General features: G+C 41.4%; 1 protein-coding gene across 1 annotated transcript in view; it reads right to left on the bottom strand.

Moving 5' to 3' along the window:
* Positions 1 to 2290: 2290 nt before the first annotated feature.
* Positions 2291 to 16470, bottom strand: part of LOC122557901 (voltage-gated potassium channel KCNC1) — a 159900-nt gene continuing 145720 nt past the window's right edge. The window contains exons 4-5 of the transcript XR_015760192.1: positions 4776 to 7289; positions 2291 to 3553 (exon numbers count right to left, since the gene is read on the bottom strand). The gene's annotated coding sequence lies outside the window, so the exon portion shown is untranslated. The remainder of the gene's footprint in view (positions 3554 to 4775; positions 7290 to 16470) is intronic.

Raw genomic sequence — 16470 nt, 5'->3', positions numbered from 1 at the left:
CCTTGAATCTAGGAGGCACAAGTTGTCTGATTTAGTATGGACAGTACTGTTTCTAGCTGGTCTGTCCACTGTTTGGCCCTACATTCTGTATTTTTACTTTAGGGTTACTAATAATGCAAATGGTCACTGTCCTGAACAGGATCATCTCTGTGCCTTGCACTGACTTCGACTGACCGAACTGGTCCTCACCCTGAACAACTTTTCTTTCCAATCCTCCCACTTTCTCCAAACAAAAGGAGTAGCCATGGGCACCCGCATGGGCCCCAGCTATGCCTGCCTCTTCGTAGGGTATGTGGAACAGTCCATCTTCCGCAACTACACTGGCCCCACCCCCCATCTTTTCCTTCGCTACATTGATGACTGTATCGGCGCTACCTCGTGCTCCCACGAGGAGGTTGAACATTCATCCACTACACTAACACCTTCCACCCCGACCTCAAATTCACCTGGACAGTCTCGGACTCCTCCCTCCCCTTCCTAGACCTTTCTGTTTCTATCTCAGGTGACCGAATCAACACGGACATCTACTACAAACCAACCGACTCCCACAGCTACCTGGACTACACCTCCTCCCATCCTGCCCCCTGTAAAAACGCCATCCCATTCTCCCAATTCCTTCGTCTCCGCCGCATCTGCTCCCAGGAGGACCAGTTCAAAATACGTACAACACAGATGACCTCCTTCTTCAAGGACCGCCATTTCCCCCCCGACGTGGTCGACGGTGCCCTCCACCGCATCTCCTCCACTTCCCGCTCCTCCGCCCTTGAGCCCCGCCCCTCCAACCGCCACCAGGACAGAACCCCACTGGTCCTCACCTACCACCCCACCAATCTCCATGTACAGCGCATCATCCGCCGTCACTTCCGCCACCTCCAAACAGACCCCAGCACCAAGGATATATTTCCCTCCCCTCCCCTATCAGCTTTCCGTAGAGACCACTCCCTCCGCGACTCCCTTATCAGATCCACACCCCCCACCGACCCAACCTCCACTCCCGGCACCTTCCCTTGCAACCGCAGGAGGTGCAACACTTGCGCCCACACCTCCCCCCTCACTTCTCTCCAAGGTCCCAAAGGAAACTTCCATATCCGCCACAGATTCACCTGCACCTCCACCCACATCATCTACTGCATCTGCTGCAGCCGGTGTGGCCTCCTCTATATTGGGGAGACAGGCCGCCTACTTGCGGAGCGATTCAGAGAGCACCTCTGGGCCACCCGGACGAACCAACCCAACCACCCTGTAGCACAGCATTTCAACTCCCCCTCCCACTCCACCGAGGATATGCAGGTCATTGGACTCATCCACCGCCAAACCACAACAACGCGACGGTCGGAGAAGGAGCGTCTTATCTTCCGACTGGGAACCCTCCAACCACAGGGGATGAACTTGGACTTCACCAGTTTCTTCATTCCCCCCTCCCCCCACCTTGTCTCAGCCGAATCCCTCCAGCCCGGCACCGCCTTCCTGACCTGCAGTCTTCTTCTTGACCTCTCCGCCTCCATCCTACTCCGACCTATCACCCTCACCTTGACCTCTTTCCACCTATCACATTTCCAACGCCCCTCCTCCAAGTCCCTCCTCCCTACCTTTTATCTTCTCCTGCTGAACACTCTCTGCTCATTCCTGAAGAAGGGCCTGTGCCCGAAACGTCGAATCTCCTGTTCCCTGGATGCTGCCTGACCTGCTGTGCTGTTCCAGCAATAAAGTTTCAACCTTGCACTGACTACTCCACTACACTGAAGGACTGACGAGGGCATGTTCTTTTTTCTTTCCTTGTTATTATTTAATGTTTATGTTTATTTAGTGCAGGATTGCATGTGGCTTATGGATGGAAGCCTGTGATTATATCAGCTCTGCATATGTTATGACAATGATGAAATCTTAGTCTCCATGCTACAAAGCAGCTGGTCCGCTGTCCACTATTTTTGACTTCTGGCAATCCCATTTAAATCTTGGACAAGCCAGTTGAATACCAAGTCCACTACATCTCCTTGCTTTGCCCAAACACTGAAATGACAATATGCTGATACATGTCGAAGAGTAGGAAAAACCAAATGACATTAGGAATGATGAGATGCTGATCTGTCTTACCAACCTTGTAGAGACTGATAACTTTAAAAAGATATTTAAATTCACAAGCACAATTCACAAGTCTATTGACTTAAAGGAATTGCACAAGTTTTAATCCTATTACTGTAATAAACACACTAACAACACTTTTGACTCAAGATTATTTGTAACTAATAAGTAATTTTACTAATACATAACTAATACTTCAAACCACAGAAAAGATAATCTTTATTAATGCCTTAATGCCACCATTGAATTACAAAATCAAGCAACTTTTGAAGGTGCTCTCCCTCTGAGATTTCTTGAACTGATTTTCAGCAGTGAGGTCCAATGTGGTGATTTCTTCTCCCAAACTTGCCAAGGTAAATTTCCCAGTGTCCTTAAATCACTGTGAGTTCTTTCTGTGGAACAGTGGTACAGTGGTTCAGCTTTCCCCAGCATTTCGCCTGGCAGCTACAGAGAAAATCACCTTTTTTTCCCTCTCTGCATATCACAGCAACTTTTCTTTCTTTTCTGTCTCTTTTCTGCATCAGAAGGTCTGCCTACAATCTGACGAAGTGTTGTTGCCTTTGTTTAAAGTGTGAGAACTTTGCACCTTGCTCTTACTTTAGTCTTAACCTGGGCCCCATGCCTCCATGGTTACCAGGCACTCTCTCCTTTGCCTGGCAGAGTTCGTAGGAGACTACGCATGCTTGTTCATCACTTTGTTTCATCTTGAATTTCAGGAGGCAGCTTAAAACATAACAATCTTATAAAATATCTCAATTGTAACACCTGAGTTGTGTGGACAGATAGGACATGCATTTGGGTAGCACAAAACATAGCAAGGAAATATTGTATTAAAGAAGATCCCACAGACTCTGCTATATAGCAAGGGGATAAGGAAGGATGCCCTGGATTGTGGGACCGTCCTGGAGATGACTCTTTGCAGAAGGACAAGTTAGGAAAAGAACCACATGAACATGTATCATATTGGCTGACATGACATGTCTGAGGCACAACTCTTTGGTGTAATCATGTAAAGACCATCATTCCACCTCAGGCATAATGGCATTGTGCTTTAAAAATTCTGCTCAGACATTAGTATGTGTCATTTATATTGAATAAAGCATCTTCACTGTTACCAACAGAAATATCAATTTGAATCATTTCAAGGACTTAAGCGTGAAAGGGTAATTGATTCTGATGACACGCCCAAATTGTCACAGTACTTCATGCCACTCATATTGGTGTTCACTGACAAAGATTCATGCTTCCAGTACAGCTCAGTGTGTATTCTGGGGATGCTTCAGAATATCTTGTAATTCTCTGCCTTGCATGCAGCAGGGCTTATGTTCACACACAAACACATGGGCACCCATTCCACAGGGCGTGTCTTTTGGAGAAGCCACAGAATGGCAAGGGATTAGTTTCCGTGCATAGAGCTTGAAAACATATGCAGTCATTTGGATTCCTTTTGAGTGTAGGATTAGACAGTCACCTGGAAACAGGCAAGGAAGATCAGACAGTTAAATGCCAGTGAAAATTTACATGTTAGTGCATCTTATATATCAGACAGGATTTAAGCATGTACTTCAAGTCTGAAATATGCCCCCACAAAAATACCAATAAAAGTCTAAAATGCTGCACTTTTATAAACAAGCCATCACAAGATACCAAAGAAGGTAGTAAGCATAGTTCTAGAGCATGTAGTCAATGCTGTGATAAAGCATTCTGTAAATGACAGTTAGCACCATGTCGTTTAGAAGCAAGAGGCAACTGTGATTTCTAACAGGGCAAGTTGCGGGTATTCTATATGGGAGAGATGATGAGCTCAAGGAAAGCAATAGTGGGAAAGAAAGTATTTCTGACGTTCCCCCATCTGGTTACATTGTGGCATTGATACCCGGGGTAGATCACTTGCCAGACCTCACAGTTGGGCAAAGTTCGGCATCTAGATCACGACATTTCTTCCAGTTTTTTTGGCTGCACATGCAGTGCCATCTGAGTTTGGGGCTGGTTTGTGGTGAAAGAAAGTGAATTTTAGGTAGATTGTAATACTAAATGCTGCAGAAATTGATGATTAAGGCATATTGAAGGGCAGCACGATACTCAGAGAAGTGAGGCCAGCCTGATATTGTTTGACTGCTGCACTGGCTGAAGGAGGAATATGGCAAAGGCCTTAGATGCTTAGAACTCTGTTGCCTGAGGTTAGTAGGGATACTGGTAGGGTTTAATGAATCCATGCCCAAGGTATTGCAGAATGAGGTGCACTTTTCCTAAGCCTTTCACGACATGTACATCAGATGCTTTGAAGGCTTTCAGAGTATAAAGTAACAGCTTTGGATTCTGGACAGATTTTGGCTTTACACAAGATCAGAAAAATCATGGGCTTTGAGGAAAATGCACTGTATCAAGTTCATCAATTTGAGATGATGTAATTCCTCATGGGAGTGTCTTGAACCTGCAAACTAAGGGGGTACATTATCAAATGTTGGAATCTATTCAGGATGTCCATTGCAACTTACAGATCTATGAGTTGGTGGTGGGGAGATTCACTGAACCCTTTTCACTCAAAAAGACAAATTAAATAAGGCTTTCCACAGAAACCCCTCCCATTTAATATCTTCATTAACAATGTATTAGATGATGTTGTAAAGAACAGTCTTAAAGTGTTCGTTCTGGTCAAATCTATATAAACTGAAATGTTTTTATGTACTGACCATATGCTGCAGCTGATGTCCTCATCAGGAGATCACAGCCTGGGTTTTTCTCCAATACCAGCATTTCCTCCAGTTGTAAATTGGCAATTCTCCAGGCTCATTCCATCTCCAGTGGTCCCAGAGCGACAGCAGCAGGGTGAGCACGGGCTGGGATGGGGTCCCAGAATGACAGCAGCAGGGCAAGCACAGGCCAAGTCCTGGAGCAATGGCAGGATGGTGAGTGTGGGCCAAGTCCCGGAGCAAGGGGCAGAGCAGGTGCAGGCTGGAGCCAGAGAGGCAACAGAGTGGTTCCGGACAGGGACTGGCGTGTGGAGGTGGCATTGTATCGTGTTCTGGAGCCAGTAGGCATGAACTCATATTGGAAAAGGAGTAGAACTGAAGTATTTTACAGTCACTTTTTTATTATCATTTTAGAATTTTTAAACTCTATTCCCATGCTTACCCATTTTGCTTACCATTTTTTTCACTGTGTAGCAGTACTTAAAGTATCTGTACCTGGGTACTCTATAGCTAAGATAGCACCGAGAGATGACATTACAAACTCCTTACTGCACTCATTAAGTGCATGTGACAATAAAAGCTATTGTATTCTGTGAAAAGAAATGCCTCCACATCTCTGTCTTAAATCATGACTCCATACCTTGAGATTGTGTCCTCTCCACAGGTCCCCTGTCAAATCCTCTAAGAACCTTTATAATAAGGTCTCCTCTCATTTATCTAAACTCTAATTAACCACACCTCAGAAAAAATCACTTTATGCCCAGAATGAATACAGTCCATTTGCCTCCACTATTACCACTGAACTCTTTGTAATTCATGCACAAGGACCCTCAAAACTTTCTGTGCTGTGGCATTCTGCACTCTTCCTCCATTAAAATAAAATTCAGCCCCTCTATTCTTCTTGCCAAGTTGCATATCCTCACATTTTCCCAAGCAATATTTCATCCACATAGTTAATCTGTCTATATTTTGTAGACTATTTGTATTATCCTCAGTACATGCCATCCCACCTTTATGCCATCCACAAACTTTATTTTAGTCCAATCACTTCTATCATCCAAGTCATTAAGGTAGGTTGTAAATAATTATGACCCCAGCACTGATCTCTACATGATTACATGTTGTTATCCTGACAATGGCCCCCTTGTCCCAACTCTCTGCTTCAATTAGTTAGCCAATCCTGCATCTATGCTAATATAAGACCCCTAAAACTATGGGCTTTTATCTAATGAAATAGATTTACAAGCAGCACCTTGACAAATTACTTCTGGAAATACAAATGCATTACCAGTTTCCCTTTCTGCTTGTTACCTTCTCAAAGAGCTCTAATACATTTATCAGGCATGATTTCCCCTTCATGAAGCCATGCTGATTCTTTCTGATTATGTTATGCATTTCTAAATGTTCTTTTATTATATCTTTTATAATGGATTCCAACATTTTCTCAATGACAGATATTAAGCTAACTGGCCTGTTGTTAGCTATTTATTGTCTTGCTGCCTTTTGAATAAGGGTGTTAGATTGGCAGTTTTCCTATACTCTGACACTTCTGCTGAATCTAAAGGTTCTCAGAAGATTTGACTTGGAAAGCTGGTCCATCTACTCCTTCCAAATGCTGAAACAGAATTCCTTGACTCCACACAGAGACTGTGTGTGACATCAGTTGAATGAGTGGAGAAAATATGAAAGGAATATTAACCCCTTTAGCCCCATAACTGATACAACAATGATGTCACACTGTCTTGGATGAAGAACTAACTTTGAATTTTGAAGGGGCAGATATGTCACCTGTGTCTTCCAATGTCTTAGTAACAAAGTCTAATTAACAAATACAACTTGTGCTTAATTTCTTGCATGCAATAAATTATATCTTGTTAAGTCAAGAGCCTCTTCTTAAATTCACTAGTGGTTATTCTATCACTGTAAAGCAAAAGCCCCTTAGACCCAGTCAGGGAACAAGATTGATGGCTGCATTCTTTTACTCATAAATACTGCACAGTGATCATCAGTGGGCACCTCCGATTAATGAAGCTTCCACCTTAAATAAATTGCCACTTTGTCTCAGGGTGGTTTTGTAAAGATGGGTGGTTTTCTAGAGATGAAACCACCTCCTGATTCACACTTTTGCTTTGGAAACCCAGCCGCAGATAGTCATTTGGTGGAGAAAGTTATTGGGTATTTTTATGGCAGTTTTTTTTTGGAGGTCAGCCATTTTCTTTCCCATTAGCAACCAAATCATTTTGGGTTTTCAGGCAATATTCATCTATCCATGTTTGCTAACGTAGATATAATTGGATAATGCTGTGAAATGCTTCAAGGTATTTATTGTATATTACATTGAGGGTGCTATATAAATACAAATTTCTGTCTGTGTTGTATAAATCCCTCAAATGCTAAACAGTGCCTCCATCATGGAATGTCACCTAAAGATCTTTATCAGTAAACCTGCGACAGCATTGTTGGAAATCCTCAGTTTCATTGCTACCTTTGTGTTTAATCGCCAATGTTTCCTTCCTGCTGGATCCAAAGAAAAGATTTGTAAATACTTGTTGCAATTTAGCAACATCAATAGCAATTCTGCACATGATCATTTGGGCAATCTGCTGAATGGGTGTAAGTTCATACTGAATGATGAAAATATCATAATTATGAATGTGGCAGTAATAAATTGCGAGTAATTGGAACCACTTGAATTACACTCTCATATGAATTTCTCTTCTATTATCATGGATATCTAAATGATGAATCTATCCAGAGCATGGTCTGAAAGAAGTAGTGTTGGAAAGAGTTCTTCCTCATTTTAAATGACAGCGATATTGAAGTTAATACAGTCACAAAGCTATTGACATTTGATAAATCCCTGTGGCAAAAAAATGGTGCGCATCTTGTGACAAATGACTTTAATTGGAGATTTTACCTTGCTGTTCAGATCACACTCTGCTTGTGCATTAAATCGGTGGAACATTGAAGCGATAATGGCACAGCAATGTCAATGTTGCCTTTGAGACCTTGTGAACGTCACGCCCATTGATCTATCGCACTGACCAACCATGTGGCACAATAAAGAGCTGGAACAGGTGCCATAATTTAGCTAAGGTGTGGTACCAAAAGATGACTGGCCTGCAACTGAAGTGACCTTAAAATTTAAAGCAGCTTTTGCAAAGCAGTATAATCAACAGTGCTTTACATGTATACTTCACACACAGGAGTTGTACTTTGAGGATGAGCTTTGTGAGAAAAACAAACAAGGCTAAATTCTTGTTTGCTCTGCTCCCCTGTTTTATTATTATTCCTCTTCTTTAAGGCTTTAAGGTTATGCAATTTTGTTTCTGGAGACTGAGTTAAGAAGAAATCAGATAATAGATGTGGATTTATCCCTACGGCAACATCTTATATTATATAGAACCTTTAACATAGAAAAATATTCAAGGTGCTTCACAAGAACACGATCAAACAAAATTTGATCTGCAAAAGGAGATATTAGAGCATATGATCTAAAGTTTGCTCAGTTTGCTAAGGAACACTTCAAAAAAGAAGAGAGGCAGACAGGTTTATATGGGGAATTCCAAACCCTCAGATTTTGGCAGCTGAAGACAAGACTGCAAGTGACAGAGCAATGAAACTCCGGTACAAGAGGCCAAGTTAGGAGAAGCACATAGATCCCATAGGATTGTAGTGCTGTAGGAGGTTACAGGGAAAGACACTGGTGAGACTATGGGGAAGTTCTATACAATGCTTTGAAAATGTTAAAGTTGAGGCATTGCTTAACTAGAAGCCAATGTGGGTCAGTGATCACAAGGTTAATAATGGAATGGAACTTTATGTGAGTTAGGAAGCAGCTAGTAGAGCTTTGAGTGACTTCAAGGTTCTGGAGGATAGAATGTAAGAGGTAGTCACAAGTGTTGTGGAATAGTCAAATACAGAGGTAGCAAAAACATGAATGACAGTTTCAGCAGTAGATAAGATGGGTGGAAGTATAGATATAGCCCCCTGCTGATGACAGAAAGAGGAAGCCAGAACACAGTGAACTGCGCAGCCTTAGGCAATAATCATAGCCAGAAGGTTGGAAACCAAAGTTGTTGCAGTGCCAACACCAACAGAACCAGGCCAAACTGGTTGAGCATCATGATACACACCTTCAATAACTCTGGGAGATTAACTTTTGATCCAGTAGTATTTGGACAAACCTGCTCACGTAGGTATTTTGACAATTTTGCTTGGAAGCAATGTCAGAGACTCTGGCAGCCCTTTGCCTGCGGGAGACTGTAATGCTTTGGTGGGAGGATGGGTTGTTGTAACCTCCCACTGGTTGTGAGGCTCCCACTGGTTGTGAAATTCCTGAAGCAGCAGCCTCCTTATTCAGACTGTTATTGAGGCCAGGTTACATTCTACTTAAATTTGCAACTAAAGCAAGTCAAGGGTGTGTGTGTGTGGCTGGAAATCTGTGAGGATTAATGTGTAGGAATGTGTGAGAATGAGCACATAAAGTAATGATGGTTAGTAAGGATGAGAGTTTTCAAAGGATACTGTCAGCATGTAATAGTGAGAGTGTGTATCTACTGTGTGTGAACATGTGAATGTATAAGCATGTGAATTGATTAAAGGCATGAATGTGATCATAAGAATGAAAGAATGAGAGTTTGCAATGGCTGTGTATGAGGATTTATTTTGAGTGTTATTGTTTAATCTGTAAAATTAGCAGATGGTATCATCCAGCATGACCAGGTGGCAGGGATGGTACCAGTACTAAGTAGGTAACAGATTCCAAGTAAACACCAGGAGGTTTGTGTGTGTTATGAAAGATATCCACAAGTGGTGATGTCTTGTGGAGCAGGACTACCCATCCAGGATTCCGAGCCTCCTGAGAGGTTTATGAATCATTTTCCAATAATAATCAGACAAAGTGGGATATCGGCAATCTCTCTTACTCAGGAATGTTTAAATCTGTACATCATGAACACTGAATTCAGCCAATGGACAATAAGAGAATTTTGCTGCTCATGCAGGTGAAATAAAGCTCAGAGCTGTAACCCCCACCCCACCCAGAGCCCCTTTGGTTAGCCATTCCCATTTCCCAAACCTCATTCCAGTTTCCATTCACAACTCTCAGCCTACACATTGTTAATATTTTGAGAACAAGTCAGTGAAGGAGGAGACCAAATGTATATTTTTGCTTAGTTTAAGATTTATTCACTCAGTGAGACTTTATAAATGTTATGATCCTGACTCTACACTCCACAACTAATGTCAATAAGTGCCAATCAATTAAATGGCAACTCCTTAAAGGGACACTGTAACAAAATAAAAAAATGGAAATAAAATGTCACTTTAGGCAGGGATAATGTATTCCAAACTCTGTGAGGCCCACTGGTCTCAGAAGGCCTCATGCGTACCAGTGGACTCCATGGGCTCCCTGTTCATGAAGTCGCAGGCACAGACTTAAGCACAAAATAGAGGTGGGTTAATAACCTCTTCCATGGCCCAAAGCCTAGGTGAATGTACACAAATAAACAGCTAAAGAGTCCCTTTCATCTGCACAACCTTAAATTCACAGAATCGTCTCCCATGTTTCCCCTTTAACTTGGATCTAATATATCATTACCAGGCGCCAAACCTTGATCTAATATAAAATAACTGGGTGGCTATCCCACCTTCCCACCTATTACCAAGCTGCCTGACTTAAGACAGGGGTGGCTATCAGTCAGGCTCCCAGCCCTGGGCGCCTAATGGGGGTGATGCTTAATCAATTTCTGGCCAGTTCACAACTACTTCCATCCCTATCACAATAATACAAGCAGCTAGGGGAAATGGAACAAGGGAGGCCTGTTCACCAATTTGGATTAAAAGGTGTATAAAAATGGAATATCACCCTTGGGGAGTGTGACCTTTGCCTGTCAGGAGTACTACCCTAAAATGAACCCCTCCTTGGACACCCCCAACCTCCAAAACACATTCCACTGCCCCCTAACAACACCCTGCCCCTCCTCCCAGGGTTTCTTCCTGGCAAAAATCAAACTGGGACTCAACTCTAAATATAGCATCAATGTTCTTCTGTTCTGGACTCCTATCTAGTCCTTGCAGTGGCCTATGCTGCATTCTGGTACCACTCAACTGCCGGTCATCCAGATTTCAAGAGCAGGACTTCCTGTTCTGACAGACACTACACAATCAGCATACCTCTAAAATTCATGCTCATGATATCATTATCATATCATAGCATGTGACCTGAGGCTATAGCGATCTCATACTCATCTTAGCTAAGACTATTTGAACGCAACATTTAAGAGACATTTGGATAGGTATATGAATAGAAAGGGTTTGGAGGGATATGGGCCGGGTGCTGGCAGGTGGGACTAGATTGGGTTGGGATATCTGTTCGGCATGGACGGGTTGGACCAAAGGATCTGTTTCCATGCTGTACATCTCTATGACTCTATGACTCTATGACATGCTACTGGAAGTGTGCTGTTCTCAGTTGTAATCTGTTAGACTGATTTGTATGTCCATGAATGTAATGTTTACTCATAATAGTTAGCTATAATAGATGTGTATTAGATGCTTGGGTTCCATGATGTTCACTCTCCATCTCTTCCATTACAATAGTCAACATAAGCATTGCCACAGCAGATAAAACATCTTGCTGGAAACAAAATTCATACCAGGCAAAAGACAGCTTCTTACCTTGATGAGACCGCCCTTCGCATATTACTGTGGAATAGCTTTTTTTAAAGTAGTTTGACTCACCTCAGACTTTTCTATGAGACAGAGGCTGAGCAATATGGCATCCCTCTCCCTAATAAAATTCACATTAAATGTAACAGTGGGGTCATAAGAAATTCAGAAATGAGAACTTACTCTTATGATCTGAACATTTCACTCAAGATTTTCCTCAATTCATGTAATAAACTGCATTGACATTTAATATAATTTAATTTACATTTAATTATATTGCCTGCATGGAATTTATCAGATATTTTCCACATGTGATTTCTTCTCCGAGTTTCAGTTTGACATGTGGAGTTGGTCGCTCTGTCCCAGAGGCTCCATACATTCTTGCTAATTGTGGAGTTGGTGTCTTATCTCTGGATGTGTTCTTGTTACAATTCTGGCAGAGTGTTGACTGGAGGCAATCTGGCTCCAATATCTGGCATGGGCACTCAAGCAGCACAATTCAATTTGTAACAGTGACCTGAACAAGGCTATTTTTGGCAGTGAAGTAGGTCAGGACAAGAAATCCAAAGGTTGACAAAAAAGCAATTTCCGTAGCTCAGCCTTTTCTAGCAGCATCACAGTACCATCTTGAAAGCCCCCTCTCTATAACACAAACACACACCATGACTATAACAACCTTCTGCAAACATACCTTCTCCATAATCACCCTCTACAAACAAACCCTCTCTATAATCTCCCCTTCATGAATACCCTCTCTATAATCATCCTGTACAAATTAACCTTGTCTGTAATCACCTTCTCTGTAATTACCCTCTGCAAATACGCCCTTTCCATGATCACCCTCTACAAACATACCTTCCCTCTAATCACTCTCTCCATGATCACTCTTCGTAATAAACTTTTCCATAATCACTGTCTCCATAATCACCCTCTCTATAATCACCCTCTCCCTACACACCCTCGCTATAATCACTCTCTCTATAAACACCCTGTCCATAAATACCCTTGCCGTAATCACCCTCTCCATAATCAATATCTACATAAACACCTGCTCCATAACCCCACTCTCCATAAACTCCCCTTCATAACCACTCTCACAGTAAACCTTCCCCTTCCGTAATCACTCACTCCATAAGCACCCTTTCATAAACACTCGCTCAATAGACAGCCTCTCCATTATTGTGTAATGAGACTAGAATAATTGACAATCAAGCTTTATGAGGCTTCTTAGGGAAGAGTGACCATAATATGATAGAATTCTTCATTAAGGTAGCGAATGACATGGTTGATTCTAAGTCCAGTATCCGAAATCTAAATAGAGGAAATTATAACTGTATGAGGTGCAAAGTGACAATGATAAATTAGGGAGCATTATTTGAAGGGATGATGGTGAATAGGTAATAGCAAACACTTGAAGAACTCATGGATAAACTGAAAAAGTTGTTCCTTGTTGTTTGACATAAAAATACAATGGGAATGGTTGGCAAGATCATTGCTAACAAGAATAATATTTGGTCAAAGGAAGGGAATTACAAATTGGCCTAAAAAAAAGTAACAGACCTGAGGTTTGGGAACAGTTTAGAAAGCAAAAAAGGAAAACATAAGGATTTATTAAGAGGTAAAAATAGCATATGGGAGTAAATTTGTGGGGAATATAAAAATTCATTGTAACAGTTTATATAAGTATATGAAGAGAAAAAGATTAGTCAAGACAATTGTAGGTTTTTTATCGTCATAAACATTGGAAGTTATAATGGGGAACAAAGAGATGACAGACCAATTAAATACATGCTTTGTTTCTGTCTTCACAAGGTAAAACCAAAATAAAGTTCCAAAGTTGTTGGGGACACAGGTTCTAGGAGAAGAAGGAACTGAAGGAAATTTGTATCAGTAGGGAAATGTTGGGAGAGTTGGTGGGATTACATGCCACTAAATCCCCAAGGAATCTACATTCCAGAGTACTTATGAAGTGGCCTGATAAACAGTGCACACATTGACAGTATTCTTTCAAGATTCTATAGACTGTGGAACTGTTCTTATGGACTGGAACATAACTAATATCACCCATGATTTGGAGATGCTGGTGTTGGACTGGGGTGTACAATGTTAAAAATCACACAACGCCAGGTTATAGTCCAACAGGTTTAAATCGAAGCACACTAGCTTTCGGAGCGACGCTCCTTCATCAGGTGATAGTGGAGGGCTCAATCGTAGCATAGAATTTATAGCAAAAATTTACAGTGTGATGTAACTGAAAGTTCTGTGTTACGATTGAGCCCTCCACTATCACCTGATGAAAGAGCGTCGCTCCGAAAGCTAGTGTGCTTCCAATTAAACCTGTTGGACTATAACCTGGTGTTGTGTGATTTTTAACATAATATCACCCCACTATTTAAAAAAACGAGGAAGAAAGAAAACAGTTAATTAAAGACTAGTGGCCTGACATTGATAATGGGGAAAATGCTAAAGTCTTTTATAAAAAGATTTAATCGCAGATCATGTGGAAAACAGTGATATGATCAGAAAGAATTGGCATGGATTTATAAAAATCATTCTTGACAAATTTACTCTTAATTATTTGAGGATATAACAAATAGAGTTGATCAGGGATGCAAGTGGATGTGGTTTACTTGTACTTGCAGAAGGTTTTCAATCAGATTCTACATAAGAAATTAACGCATATAACTAAAGTGCATGGAATTGGAGGTACTGTACTGACAGAGTACTGACTCACAGAGAGGAAACAAAGAGCTATAAACAGAAATAAACAGTTCATCTTCCAAATGACAGGCAGTGACTCGTAGAGTGCCACAAAGATCAGTGCTATGACCCTAGCTATTTAGAATATATATTAATGATTTATGAGGGAACCAAATGTAATGTTTCCAAGTTTGCACGTGCCACAATGCTATGTGGGATGGTTAACTGTGAGGAGGCTGCAGCAATGCTTCAGTGTGATTTGGATAACTTGAGTGAATGAGCAAATGCATGTCAAATGAAATATAAAATTCCAACTGGACTAGGCAGGGGGAACACAGAAAGGATGTTCCCAGTAATTGAAGAGTTCAGAACCAGGGCTCTTAGTCTAAGGATATGGGTAGGACAGACATGAGGAGAGATTTCTTCACCCAGAGAGTGCTGAGTCTGTGAAATTTTCTGCCACTGAAAACAGTTGAGACCAAAACATTGAATATTTTCATGAAGAAGCTGGATATAGTTATGGTTAGAGCTAAACAGATTAAAGGGTGTGTGGAGAAAGCAGAAACAGGGTACCGGGTTGAATGATCAGCTGAATGGCCTACTCCTGCTCCTATTTTCTATGTTTCTATAAACACCCGCTCCAAAAAGACCCTCTCTGATGTAATTCTCCCTATAATCACCCTCTCCATAAACAATTTCTCTATAAGTTCCCTCTCCAGAAACAATCTCTTCAAAATCACTCTCTCCATAAATATGCTTTCTGTTATCACCCCCTCGTTACGCACCTTCTCCATATGTACCCATTCTATAATCACCCTCTCAATAATCAAACTCTCCATTAACCCCCCTCTCCATAAACATAAAAACAACAAATGCTGGAGATCACAGCAGGTCAGGCAGCATCTGTAGAGAGAGAGCTAGCTAACGTTTCGAGTACAGAGCTCTGATGAAGAGTCATCTAGATGTGAAATTATTTGTTTGCTGTCTCTCTATGGATGCTGCCTGACCTGACATGATCTTCAGTATTTGTTGTTTTCTGTACAGGTTCCAGCATCTGCAGTAATTTGCTCCCACTCTCCAAAAACATCCTGTTGATAAACACCCTCTCAATACAGTCTTTACATAAGCACCCTCCCAAGTACACACCCTCTCTATAATTGCCCTCTCCATAAGCCCCCCCCCCATAGAGCTCCAATTCACAATCCTCTCCATAAATTCCCACTCTGTAAAAACCCTCTCCATAAATACCCTCTCCCTACAAACCTCACTGTAAACCACCCTCCAGAAACACCTTCTCCATTATCAGTTTTTACATAAACCCCCTTTCTATAAACCCACTCTCTACAAACAGCACTACACCCACTTCTCACTATCTTCCATTTCAGTGTCCAACAACCCATGCAATTTTTAATCCGTTCTATGGTTGTTAAAACACCAGCATCAGAGAATGACTGAGAAACTGCACAATGAAAAGCACTTACTCAATCTGGGATACAAACTATGGGAATGATTGCCAGCAATAGGAAGTGTGTGCAGTCAAAACTCAGTTACTTTATTAGATTTGGTAATTGATCACCAGCAGTGTAACCACGACCAATGAATTAAAGGGGCTGAAGATTTTTCTGGGCAATAATGCGTAAAGGGCAATAACAAGTCAGCAGCCAGTTTCTCCACTCTACTGGATGTTTTCTTTCCACTTCAATGCTTTTATAATGTAGGGAAATGTGACAACCATTTAAAAATAGCAAGGTCGCAGAAACTGCAGTGAAATATATAACTAAATAACAGAATTTTAGTTATGTTGTCCATGACAGCAGGACACATCTCCTGCTTAAAATGCTGTCATCCTGTCATGAGACCATTAACATTCACCCAAGAGATCAGTCACAACCACAGATTTGCCCTGAGCTATCATTTGAACCAATTGAATCATAGTTATAGTCTAGTCCCCTCACTTGTTTATGAATTGTAATTGAGTTTATGATTTCCTGAAATACAACTAAGATGGATAACTAAGGTGTCTTAAACTGGAAATTAATTAACATCATCTTTTCCATATCTAATATCAACCTCCATGTCAGGAGATGCAAATTGTACGCAGTGCTCTAACTGACACATAACCTATCTTGTACCAGAATAAAATTATAGACTTTCTTTATTATGACCTCCAGCCATATTTGCTTTCTGTCTAGTTTCTTGGCATTGATCCTGAAGCTGGGTGATGCTCTATAACATTCAGATTGATATTCCTGTCTTCCTTCCACTTTGCTTTCTTCACCTTCCTTTTTTCACCTTCCTTCCTTCAATTTCCCTCCTTTCTTTC

The sequence above is a fragment of the Chiloscyllium plagiosum genome, unplaced genomic scaffold (assembly GCF_037043375.1).
Source record: "Chiloscyllium plagiosum isolate Xiang-an unplaced genomic scaffold, Cpla_swu_hap1 HiC_scaffold_18, whole genome shotgun sequence".
Classification (NCBI taxonomy): domain Eukaryota; kingdom Metazoa; phylum Chordata; class Chondrichthyes; order Orectolobiformes; family Hemiscylliidae; genus Chiloscyllium; species Chiloscyllium plagiosum.
This window is presented reverse-complemented; position numbering and strand designations above follow the sequence as displayed.